Source organism: Stegodyphus dumicola, chromosome 10, assembly GCF_044657685.1.
Source record: "Stegodyphus dumicola isolate Sdum_Otavi_A_Nest chromosome 10, ASM4465768v1".
NCBI classification, from domain to species: domain Eukaryota; kingdom Metazoa; phylum Arthropoda; class Arachnida; order Araneae; family Eresidae; genus Stegodyphus; species Stegodyphus dumicola.
Window position 1 is genome coordinate 42,344,795 of NC_140777.1, and position 12,039 is coordinate 42,356,833.

At 34.3% G+C, this 12,039-nt stretch overlaps 1 long non-coding RNA gene across 1 annotated transcript in view; it reads left to right on the plus strand.

The window, feature by feature from the left end:
• LOC146994949 (uncharacterized) overlaps positions 1 to 12,039 on the plus strand; it is a 129,354-nt gene that overhangs the window by 80,658 nt on the left and 36,657 nt on the right. The window lies entirely within an intron of this gene.

Genomic DNA, 12,039 nt, shown 5'->3' on the forward strand with positions numbered 1-12,039 from the left:
TAATTGAAAACTCAAGGTGAACTCTAAGCAAACTTGGATTTCGAAAAAATTATCTCCATCACCAAAATCAAACAAACTAATGAGTTATTTGCAAAAACTGGCCAAGATATTTAATTCAAAATTTATGATATTTAATGTAATTTTCAATGTGCATTCAGGGATAGGTTTATAAAGTATTTCTCCTGCCTTATTAGCATGCGTGTAGTGGTCAGCACACTAGGCGCGTATTCGAGAGGTCCAAGGTTCGAGTACCGGCGAAGGCATTGTTCATTTTTCATGTCTCTTGCTTCGAAATAACATAATGTCTCTACAGTAGTGACTGAACTAAAGAAGTTGGTGGATGATGATTCTCCACCACCAGGATTTGGCGAATGGGTCCCCTAATCCCCAATCACTCTTTTAAAAAGAGGTGTATATAAGGTATTTCTTCCGCCTTCTTAGCATGCCTTCGTCTCGAATACGCACAGAGTCAGCACACTCTGCGTGTATTCGAGAGGTTCGAGTCCCGGCGAGGGCATTGCTCATTTTTCCTCTCGCCTGCGTTCAAAAAGAACCTAATGTCTCTACAGGTTTACAAATAAATTAAATTAATTCGAAGTTCCCTCCCCCATTAAATTACTTTATAGTCTTTTGGCATTGACTAGTATTTTTTTTATAATTTTGTTACATTTAGTACGCCGAAAGAAATGTCACACAAAATTTTAAGTTTTCAAAATTTAAAAATATGTTATTAATATTCTCGTGAAATTTTATTACCTTAGAATATTAATATGATAATCCTACAAAAGTTAATTAAAATGAAAATATTATAATTTTTAATTAGTGTAATTACTAGCTTCCTACGTTCCAATACTGAAGCTTTCCAGTATTTTCTAGAATACGCACTCCAAAATTCTGTGATCTTCATTAAAAAAAATATATATATAATTATATATATATATATATATATATATATGTACAATACAAAATGTCCATCTTTCAAATAAAATAGCTCTTTAACTTTCGTCTTGGTTCTAAAAATAAAAATAACAGAGTAATAATTTTCTAACTAAAACACCCTGCATTTCTGATGCACACTTATCGATGAAATTTGAACATTAATCTGTCATGTGATGAATTTCGGTATAAAAGATTAATTGCGTCGCCTCTTCCCCTTCTTCGCTCTTCACCTCTGCTTCTTTTCGCTGGGTCGCCTTGCCGCTAGTTTTACTTTTCCAAATTTGTCAATTGTTTAAAAAATGTAAGCTGTATAAAATTGTGGGGTGCACAACGCACCGATAGTGACGATGTGTATTATCATGAAATAAAATTATGTGTAGAATTTACCGCCAAGTCATCTTTCTAACTACGTAGTTACTCTCCAATGCCAATCCGTTGCACCTTTCTACCAAGTCATCTTATTACAATAATGCCGCAGTCGTATTACACACACACACATGTATGTGTGTATCGATATATATATATATATATATATATATATATATCGATTAATATTTTTCATAATAATCTACATAGAAATGCTCGTCACATATCTCTTCTTTAATATCTGGAACCTTTCTCTAAATGATATTTATTATTAGTTACGTACAAATGCAGACATTTTGCTCTTCATTTTGTGTGCGATCCCTGAACATAATTTCCGATTTTAATGTGAAATAGCACTGCCAATGTTTGACGTGTGGGAGTCACACTTTTTGTCTTTTAATATTTTTTTTAATAACGCGTACAAAATTATTCTGAAAATAGGTAAAGGGACTGGTAAAACGTATAAAAGGTTAGCCTTCTTATTTTACATTACATTAATTCTTTTTAACTCATAAAGGTGGAAGCAGGAATCTTTGCATTTAAAACATTTTTCTAACTAAGACTATATATGTCTGCTACCGACGGTCGCGAAAATAAAAGCCAGGTAAGAGTTTTTGCAGGAGCTGTTGGAAGTTCGAAACTCCGTGCACTTTTTTTAGTTGTGGAATTTTGATGTAATTTGCACAAAATATCAGAAATATATTCGCTAATTATTTGCAGGTTTCACAGCTGTCAGCTATAACAATAGATCATGCATCCGAGATCACCCTCGTGCCAGCACACTGTGCTTACTTGATTTCGGATTTGCTTCAAAATCAAAGCAAATATGCATTTTCAAATGCGTGAACATGCGATTTCAGAAGTGTGCTTGGAATGGCAAAATTGATCCCTGCTCATTGTCAGGACTGTTTTTTGAGATGGATTCATTGGTTACAAAGATGTGTTTAGGTTAGAGATAATGGACTACAAACAAGGCTTCTGGAAAGTTATCTTTGTATTACTTTTTTCCTTGTAAAGTGCGTGGACCTTGAAGCTCTCTACGTACTATATTGTGGTAAGCCATATCATTATGAAATCAAAATAAATTAACTTATTTACCATCTACGATATTTCCCCATACTGCGTGCGAAGACTGAAATCTTCTTTGAGAGAGAGTTATGAAAATCAGTTATAAGAATCTACTATGTAATACCGAAGCTCAAAGATCGAAGGTTGCTTATTGCATACAAGCTGACTAACTTATGTAAATCAGAGTATTCTAGCTGTCATCATTTCCTCAGCTTTCTTCTTCAGATAAGTGACTTTAAAATACGCGCATGCGGTGAGATATGCGCAATTATTCCTGAAAGGGACTTTGAAAAAGGTCCAGCTCCGTCATTTTTAGCTCCGTAGATGATTGTTGCAGTTATGCAATTAGTACTCCGTTCAAAATTATTGCAGTTAGTGTTTCATATAAATTAATATGAGCGATAATTCGACATGAAATATGTTTTTCATCAGCTCTCGCTTCCGATACTTTAGCTGACGCTCTCTAAAAATTTGTCTGCTAGGCCAGTGGTCTCAGCCACAAACTGCAGGCAGACCGAATGCTCAACCTGAAAGCACATGACAAGCCGAAGCGGAAATTTTCGTAATGAAATGAAAGTATCTTTTTTTAACAAAATAAATTTTTTAAACTATATTTGACATTTTATTTACTAAATATTTATCGAAGCCTACATAAACAGTAATAACAATGAAGCAAAGGAGAAAATATTTCAATTTATTTTTTTGTCCGAAATATGAAGGATGGCATCTGCAAAAATTCCTGTTGTCTACAGCTTGTAATTCAAACGTATTGACAGATAAATATTAAATTTTCAGATCGACATTTGTTTCAAATAATTTTAATAATTTCAATTAACCACTAAATAACTTTTAATTTAAATCAAAAATAGGCTAATTACCAAAATTTTCCATGTGGCATAAAATTTGAGAATAAATAGTGACAACCTGTTATTTTTCTTTCATTAGCCCAAAAGGGTTTATTCGTCTCGAAGTGCGATTTTGCATTGAATCACTATAAATGTGTCGTTTCACTTTTGATTCGAATCTGTTGCCTTTCGGCAAAATTTCAGGTATTTATTTTTCAAAGTGAATATATCTGTTGTGGACTGAAAGCAACAGATGCAATTCTTAAGAATATTCGTTTCTTACTTTTGAATTTGGTTTATTTAAATAATGGAAATGCACTTATTACTAATAAAAAATTAAAACTTTAGAGCTACCTAATTAAAAATATTCAATATTTTTATAGAATGAAGCCATATATTTTTAGCCTCAAAGGGGCTATTAGTCTCAAAAGAGCACTTTGCGTTGTTTCCCTGTAAACAACGTATCACTTTTAAAATTGTTGACACCAAATATTATCGCCCAGTATCATTTTTAAAGAAATTAAATAATGAAGGATTTGCATGCTCGTATTTATGCATGTTTCTAGCATTGTGAAAAAAAGACGGTCAAATTTTGAATAATTTAGTCTTCCACACAAACATGTACACCTGGCAGCCCGAATTTTGAATTTCGAATTTGTTTTATATTTTTTATTTCATATTTTGTAAACTTTTAATGAATTTTTGATTAATAAACTCAACGATTTGGAAGCAAGCAACGGCAACACTGTTCAAAGAAAATGTTTTTATCCATGGCGGTGAGAATAAGTAGCGTTTTCCGTATGTCTCGTTGCAATGAAAATGAAGCCATGAGACGTCACGGTATGACGTCACCGCTTATCTTGGCCACTGCCATAAGCGGAAGTTTACATTTTAATCGGCGTTGTTTGCATGTTAGCTATTCAATATTGAACGTTTATAAGTCTGCCGTTCTAATTTTAATACCTAACATAAAAGATTTTCTTACTTAATATATAGAAAAATCACAACGATTGCAAATAACTTTTTCAGCTTTATCTAGGTACATGAAAATGTGTAAATGGTAACTATAACACAAATGTACACAAGGTAAAACCTGAAAGATCACTGCAACTTTCAATGGCATTTTATGTAAATTATGCCTAAGAACACTTTTCTGAGCCTACGAAAGTTGATATTTGCTTTCAAATTCAGTATAATTTTATTTAATAATAGTTTCGTAATCTTACCCATACGCTGCATGGCGGCCATGATGAAACTGACATTACGTTATTAGCATTTCCTTAGTTTCAATTTTGTGACGTCATGCTTAATTCTAACCTCCATGTTTTTATCTTTTTGTTGTCATTCGGGAAAATGTTAGATTTTTCATTTTTCAGTTTTCGGGTTTAAAAATTTTTTTGATTTTGCTGTTGAATTGAATTTTATATGAAGAACGTGATATTTGAAAAATAATGCTAACATTAACTATAAAAAACAAAAAACGAAAAAAAAAAGTTTTGTATGCCTGTAAGGATCTTAAGTTTTACTAACGTTTATTTTATTTTAAATCTTTACTATCACTTCTTATTTTCTACTTCCGGCCAGAATTATAAGCGTGAAGGTTTTTATGCAAAGTTTGTCTGGCGAACGCCAAGTACTTAAGTTGTGGCTTTTTGCCAAGCAAGAGAGAGAGGAAGCAGCAAGTCAACGCAGGCCGCTTACCTTAGAAGTTACGCAGTTGCTGTTCGCCTTCCAGGCCAGAGGTTTTAATCCTCTTGATAAATTAAACGTATTGTAGTGTTCACAGTCTCTGTGCTACATACGCTTCCTGTTATTATAAGGCCAATCTTCCACGTGTATTATTCTAAAGTTAAATTAGAGTTTAGTTTTATTTTTATACTTTTTTACGTTAGACCCCGAGTGGAGGGTCAGTGTATTCCGAAGTACGGAAGTTATTGTATATAGAGAAAAATAAAGGGTTTTGTATACCCTTCGTCTGTATCCTGTCTACTTACCACAATTAGTGAACATAGCTTTAGTAAGCTCTCTGTTCCGAGGCAGGTCCTTGTATGTTCCCGAAGAAGGTTAGAAGGAACATTGAACCTGATATGCCGTCTGATTAGAAAAACTGAACATTGTTATGTTGAAGTGGGGAGGAAAACAAACAAACAAATATATATATATATATGCTAACATTTAACACTGCATTCTAAACATATGCTGCATATGCATATATAAAATTAAAAAAAAATTGTGAATTTTCTGTTGAATTGCATGTAGCATAAGGGCGAAGAAAAGCATGCTTAATGTTAAAGCTAAAAAGAGACTGTCCAAAAGGGGGGGGAGAATAAGTGCAACAGGAGACTAGTAGATTTCGAGCTCAGCGAGAGCGTAAAAAACCTTAGCAAACCCTTTTAGGCTAAGGTTAAAATCTGAGACCTTTGAGAATTCTTTTTTCGTTCCTTGATTTTGTTTCTTGTTTTTTGCCTCCTTTACATATTCTCACATTTATTTATTTATTTACTAATTTTTTTTTGTACCATACCAAAAAAGGCACGTATTTGTATACAAATAATTGTAAGCTTCTTTTATTTCTTGTTATAACTTTCAGTTACGACATTTCATGGCTTTACGATTTTGATAAAATTTATAGCCTGGAAGAAAAATTACTAGACACTATCTTTACGAATTTTATATGCTCATCGGCCAACTGGGTTCTTTTTTTAGAACTATTAATTTTCACATACAGAAACAAACTATTCACATACAAATGTACTCACAGATAAAGTGATCATTCTTATTGCAAAAATTCGTGAGGGTATTTATATCTTGAAAAGTACTGAAAAAATTTAATCAAATTGCATTTTTAAATCTTGGAATAAAATTTATACTACAATGTCAATTAATTAGCTCCACTCCTAGATCATTTTGGTGCGTTGCTTACGTTCGATTTTAATGATTATGAAATAAAACTTTTTCTTCAGATCATAATAATTAATGTCACTGTAAAACTAAGTTTTGAAAATACATTCATAGACTATCCAGGCCCGCAGGCCGTCAGTTTGAGACCACTTTCTTAGGCAATTGACTATATCGCTTATGTCTGAAATCAACCTTGCTTCAAGACATATGATGTATTAAAATATACTAAATATGCTGGGCTGTAAAATTCTTTTCAAGTTTTATCATTATGATTTACTGTACTAATTATTTAAGTGGAAATATCTTTGTATATAATAACACAAAATTTCCTAGCTCCTTGAATATACTCGCATCTATTATTCCTATTCTAATTTTTCTTGAATGTGCATAATAGATATCTGTTCACGCATTTAATATGAAAAATCAGTTCAATTAAAGTTTCGTGAAATGTTAAGGTATCAAAAGTATTATGTTTGCGTCTTAATGTTTGCTTTAAACCAAGATTAATTATGGCTAGGTAATTAACATACAGATGTAAAATAGCAAAAGATCTATTACATTTTAATATTCTTTGCTTCTGCTTAAATATTCAGATCTTTAAATGGAATAAGTTAATATGCTTGTGTAATTTCTTTCATAACAAATGTAAGATTATGTAAGTTTTATGTTTAATTTACTATTGACTGAAGCTAACATTTAATTGTAGATTACTATGCTTTGAATTTTGTAATATATTTTCGAATTTTTAATATTTGAGACAAGGTAAATAACAGAACCATGCGAGACGAGATAAACAAAGATCCTAAAAGTCTTGTAATTTCGAACTTTAATTATTTAAATGCAATAATTGAAAACTTGTGAAACTGTGAACGTCTGAACATTCTACAACGATATAAAAACATCATTATTTACGGCAATCAATTGGATTTTGACCGAACCATAAAAGTGAGTAAACGCGTCTGCTAGTCGCTGTCTTCGTAAACAAAAGCTTTTCTCGTAATTTTATCAGTTACAAAATGTGGTCTAGATATTTTGAACTATTTTTAGTAACCTAATCGCAACTTTCAACTGATATTATGTAACGAAACACTTGATGTTTTCTATTTCGGGGTATCAATGATAGCCATGCTTGAACTTTTAACTTTCTTGAAGAAACACTTTGAACTCGTGTTTAGAAACCGAATGCCGAAAGACATTTGAAACTGCTAATAGGAAACTTTTTAAAGTGTAGTATTCAAAATATTTATTCGATCTGTATGATTAGAATTTAAATTAAGCAATCAACGTTTTCTATTCTGTAAAACGGATTTCATTAGCTGAGAAATTTAGAAACGTTTATCTTGCGAAATGTATTGAATAATTGACCCTTGAATTACGCGAGCATAAACTGCGGGGTATTTTTGTGGATATTTTTCTATAAATACTGAATTTTTTTTTAAGATCCATCTAAAAATATGGCGGGTAAACTATATAGTCCACAAACTGAAATGACTCAATGATACAAAAATAAATATTACATTTATAGAAAATATTTGATGTATCATGAATGCATAAAATGTACGCACTCACTCTTCCATTTAATTATTTATTACCATAAATTTAATTTATATATATAAGAAAAATAAAATTAACCAATCTGCAGACTTCACTTGGAACATCTGTATTGAGCGATATGTAAACAAGCGTCAAAGGCCCCCCCCCCACAAAAAAACTGCATGTTGTGCATGCAAACATGAAAGTTCATGATTAGTATAAAATAAATGATAAAGAAATTGTCATCTGTAATGAAAACAAAATTAAAGCACCAAATGTTGGGCTTCGCAGATTTTCATGTAACTACGGAGTTAAGGCTCTAGAAACCGCAATTAGATATATCGAGCAACAAGAAGAAACTGCGGGAATCGACATAATGCTGCTGCAAATATCATGAGACTTGACAGCGAAGAAACGGCACTCGTCAAGAAAAGAGACTACCATCAGAAATTTCTTTCAGTCGCCAAAGGACTGAATTTTTTAAGTACTATTCGTGATGTATTTAATATCAGACAATTCTGTAATTGTAAGTTCCTTTCTTTCAAAAAAGTGAGTGTTACCATATGAGCATTTTGAAATTTTTTCACTGTAGCCGTAACTGCGAGAGCTCAATTGTTTTAAATCATCACATCCTCGAGCGCATACCTTCAAATAGCAATTTCCGAAATTTCATTTCGATTGGTTGAACGAATAGGCCGCTAGTGTTTCATATGTCGCGGAATTTATTTTCCTGTTTTGTTGTAAAGTCCGGTTTTTATCCTGATTATGACGTAAAATATGGTTATTAGGCTCATAATTTGTAACATTATAACATAGTTTGATGTTTAATAGGCTTTTTCTTAACACTACTCTATTGTTGGACATTTTCGATTATCCGACGTACTGCTTGCACGTTTATAGATAAGCGAATCTTCTATTGTAATGCAATGTTATTTGGAAGATTCTTCACTCCATAGCTTGAAGCCGCTGACGACGAAACTGAAGAGGTGTTATAAGCTGGGATAAAAAAAAAAAAAAAAAAAAAAAAAAAAAAAAAATCAGACGTAATTTGCTTCACACACAAGGCCTTGTCCAGCATTATGGGCTCCAAACACTTCAAATTTAGGCATCATTATGTGTTCATAAATGGGGTCAATACATTTGAGACCATAAAGATGCATTCTCGTAAAAACTATAAATGATGTTTAATACTTCGCCTCCCTTTTTTTTAAAGGCTGCTGGCATAACTTGAACCCGCTTGCCTTTTGAGAACCTGCATGTAATAAATACTGCTGATAAAGGTATCAGAAGATAAAGAATACACAGAAATGATGCCTATTATACAAAAAAATGCAAGCCATTTGTCCGCTGACAAACTTGCTTTGATCCTAGAATTAATATATGTACATAAATGCCTAGTCGCAGGTAACAACCCAGTTAAAATGTTGGGTTTTAATGTCAAAACGTTCTTTTATATGTTTCAGATTTGTAATCTTCTTTGTAGTTTGTAATAAACTTGTAATTCCAATAAAAGATTTTTCCCTTCTTCTCTCTTATGCTGAGCCCACCAGCGGCGAACGGTAAAGTTGCTAAACACTGGTAGTTCAGTCAGAGGTTTAAATCCCTCGAACCTCGGACTGGATGGACGTTTTCGTTGTTTTCCGTATGTGTAACGTGTATACGAGCCAGTTTCCCTTAGAAAGTCCTCCACGAAGACATCCCTTCCCTTAGGCAGATAGTCCTCGAGGCTTTGCCATAATCACATAAACCAAAACAAACCTTTTTCGTCTTGTCATTCATCCTTTACAATGCCCTTCTTTACAAATGTTTTACGTAGGCAATTTCCCTCATACATCCATCATTCCAATGCCATTTATGTTTTTGCGAAGCTCTGGTCAATTTGTGCAGGAACAAAGTTGGCGCTGCCATTCGAATATTTCGAAATTTTTCATTGTAACCGCAATTGTGAGAGCTCAATAGTTTTAAATCATCACAATCTGGAACGCATACCTTCAAATACACTCATGTCCATAAATTAAGGATAATGCAAAATCAGGCAAAGGAAGAGTTAGAAGCAAAACAAATTTACCTTATTTGTAAAGCTTATTTATTAAATAAAAGGGAAAGAGCAAAAAAAGATGCTATATGTTTGATATTATTAAAAAAAATTAGCGATTTTTCCTCTCTGCAGCAAATTACAAAAAAAAAAAAAAAAACCTATTTACAAAAAAACAATATTACATGGTTAGTATGATTGTTAATACATTGTATGTCTCCAAGACGATGCAATGCAGTCCGTACAACGCCTAGGCATGCTGAGTATCAAATTATCGATCATATCGTGGGGGATATTACACCACTCAAAAAGCTATGCTCTCCGAAGTTCCGGTAGACATGTAGGAGGAGGTTGACGGGCTGCAATTCGTCGGCCAAGCATGTCCCACACGTGCTGTGCTGGATTCAAGTCCGGTGAGAATGCTGGTCTCAGTCCATACGGGTGATATCCTCCGATTGAAGGCATTCGCTTACGATGTTTGCACGGTGAGAACGGGCGTTGTCATCCATAAACACGAATTGTGCGCCCACGGCGCCTCGAAACAAACGTACATGTTGTTTCAGAATGACGTCCTGATAGATATGGCTTGTCATGATTCCAATTTGAACATGAAGGTCAGTTCTGGAACCCAGAATAATTCCACTCCAAACGAGCACTCCTGCACCACCGTAACGGTGTCTTTTAATGATGTTTTCTTGGTGGTAACGGTACCTGGAGCTCTCCAAATGAAAGTCCGGCGAGAATCAGACTGCAAGCTAAACCTGGACTCGTCGGAAAACATCACACAAGCCCACTGTTGCGGTGTCCACAATGTATGCTCTCTACTCCAGGCTAACCGCAGGCGACAGTGAATTGCAGTAAGTGGAACGCATCTGACATGTCTACGAGCATATAGACCAATCTGCCCTAAGTGTCTGTACACGGTCTGCCTCGAAATTGTCGTACTAGTGGCTGAAGAGAGCTGACGAGACAGGTCTGAGGCTGTGCTCCGCCTGTTTCTTTTGGCAGTAACTGCCAAATACAGGTCCTGATTTGGCGTTGTAACTGTGGGACGACCTGTGCTGTAACATCTACTCACATTACCATCATCTTGGAATCGTTGCCAAAGCCTGGAGATGACACTCTGGGCAATTAGAAGTTCGTCTGATACTTCCAGTTGGGTACGCCCACATTCCAGACGGCCGATAATTCTACCACGTAAAAAATCATCCAAATGCGTCCTTTGTGTCATAACTATTCGGTTATTGCACTGAAATGCTTATAAAGCGCCTGCGAGCAATTTTACTTCTTTGCCTGTATTCCTTATATATCACTCTCTTACACTCTCGTCATTGTGACGTACCACCAGTGTCATGTGGTTACTTCCTGAAATTTGCATATGATTCTTGAAGATGTGTGTCGTGATTTTAAAGGTGATATATTTATTTTAGAGTTCGACTTCCGCATGACTCCGAATTATCCTTAATTTATGGACATGAGTGTAGCAATATCTGTAATTTCATTTCGATTGGTTGAACGGATAGACCTCTAGAGGCTCACATATCTCGGAAGTATTTTTATAACCACCCTATTCCTGTCAAAGTGTTCACAACCAGACAAGTGTTCATAATATAGCAAAAGCTGTATTTTTGGGGTTTTTGCACGCATGAAAGGATTTAGAACGTAAAATGTTTTTTAGTATGTTCGATATTTTAAAATATTCAAATTTAACCAAGAAAATACTAATGAACGATCTGGAAGATTTATTACAGCAAGATTATGGAGCATACGCTTTCGCGCTTCACGTTAAAAAGTAGTTGTCAATCTATTTAATTTCATGAATTCATAACAAATATTTGCCTGCTTTGCTTTTTACTGTGGAATGCCGAACAATTTCTATAGCTTAATAATAGAGACTACTTAGTTTTAAGTTGTGATAGGAATGAAACTTCGTTGCAAAATTTTACCGCAGAATTTGCTAGATTTCAGATATAATAATCAAAACTTAAAAGCTATTTTCTCTCTCCCTTCAGCATGTCTTCGTGGTGTAATGGTTAGCACACTCCGCGCGTATTCGAGAGGTCCAGATTCGAGTCCCGGCTAGGGCACACCTCCCGCTTAAAATAACCTAGTGTCTCTGCAGTGGCACCCGAGTTTAAAAATGTGGTGGATGATGATTCTTCACCGGATTCGGCGATTGGGCCCAGTCGCCTTTAAAGAGGGAATATATAAGGTATTTTCTTCCTCCTTTCAAAATGCCTTTGTGGTGTAAAGATTAGCAAACTTAGCGCGTATTTGTGAGGTCCAGGATCGACGGCATGGCCCAATTTTTCTGTTTCCTGTTTCAAATAACCTATTATCTCTACAAACGTA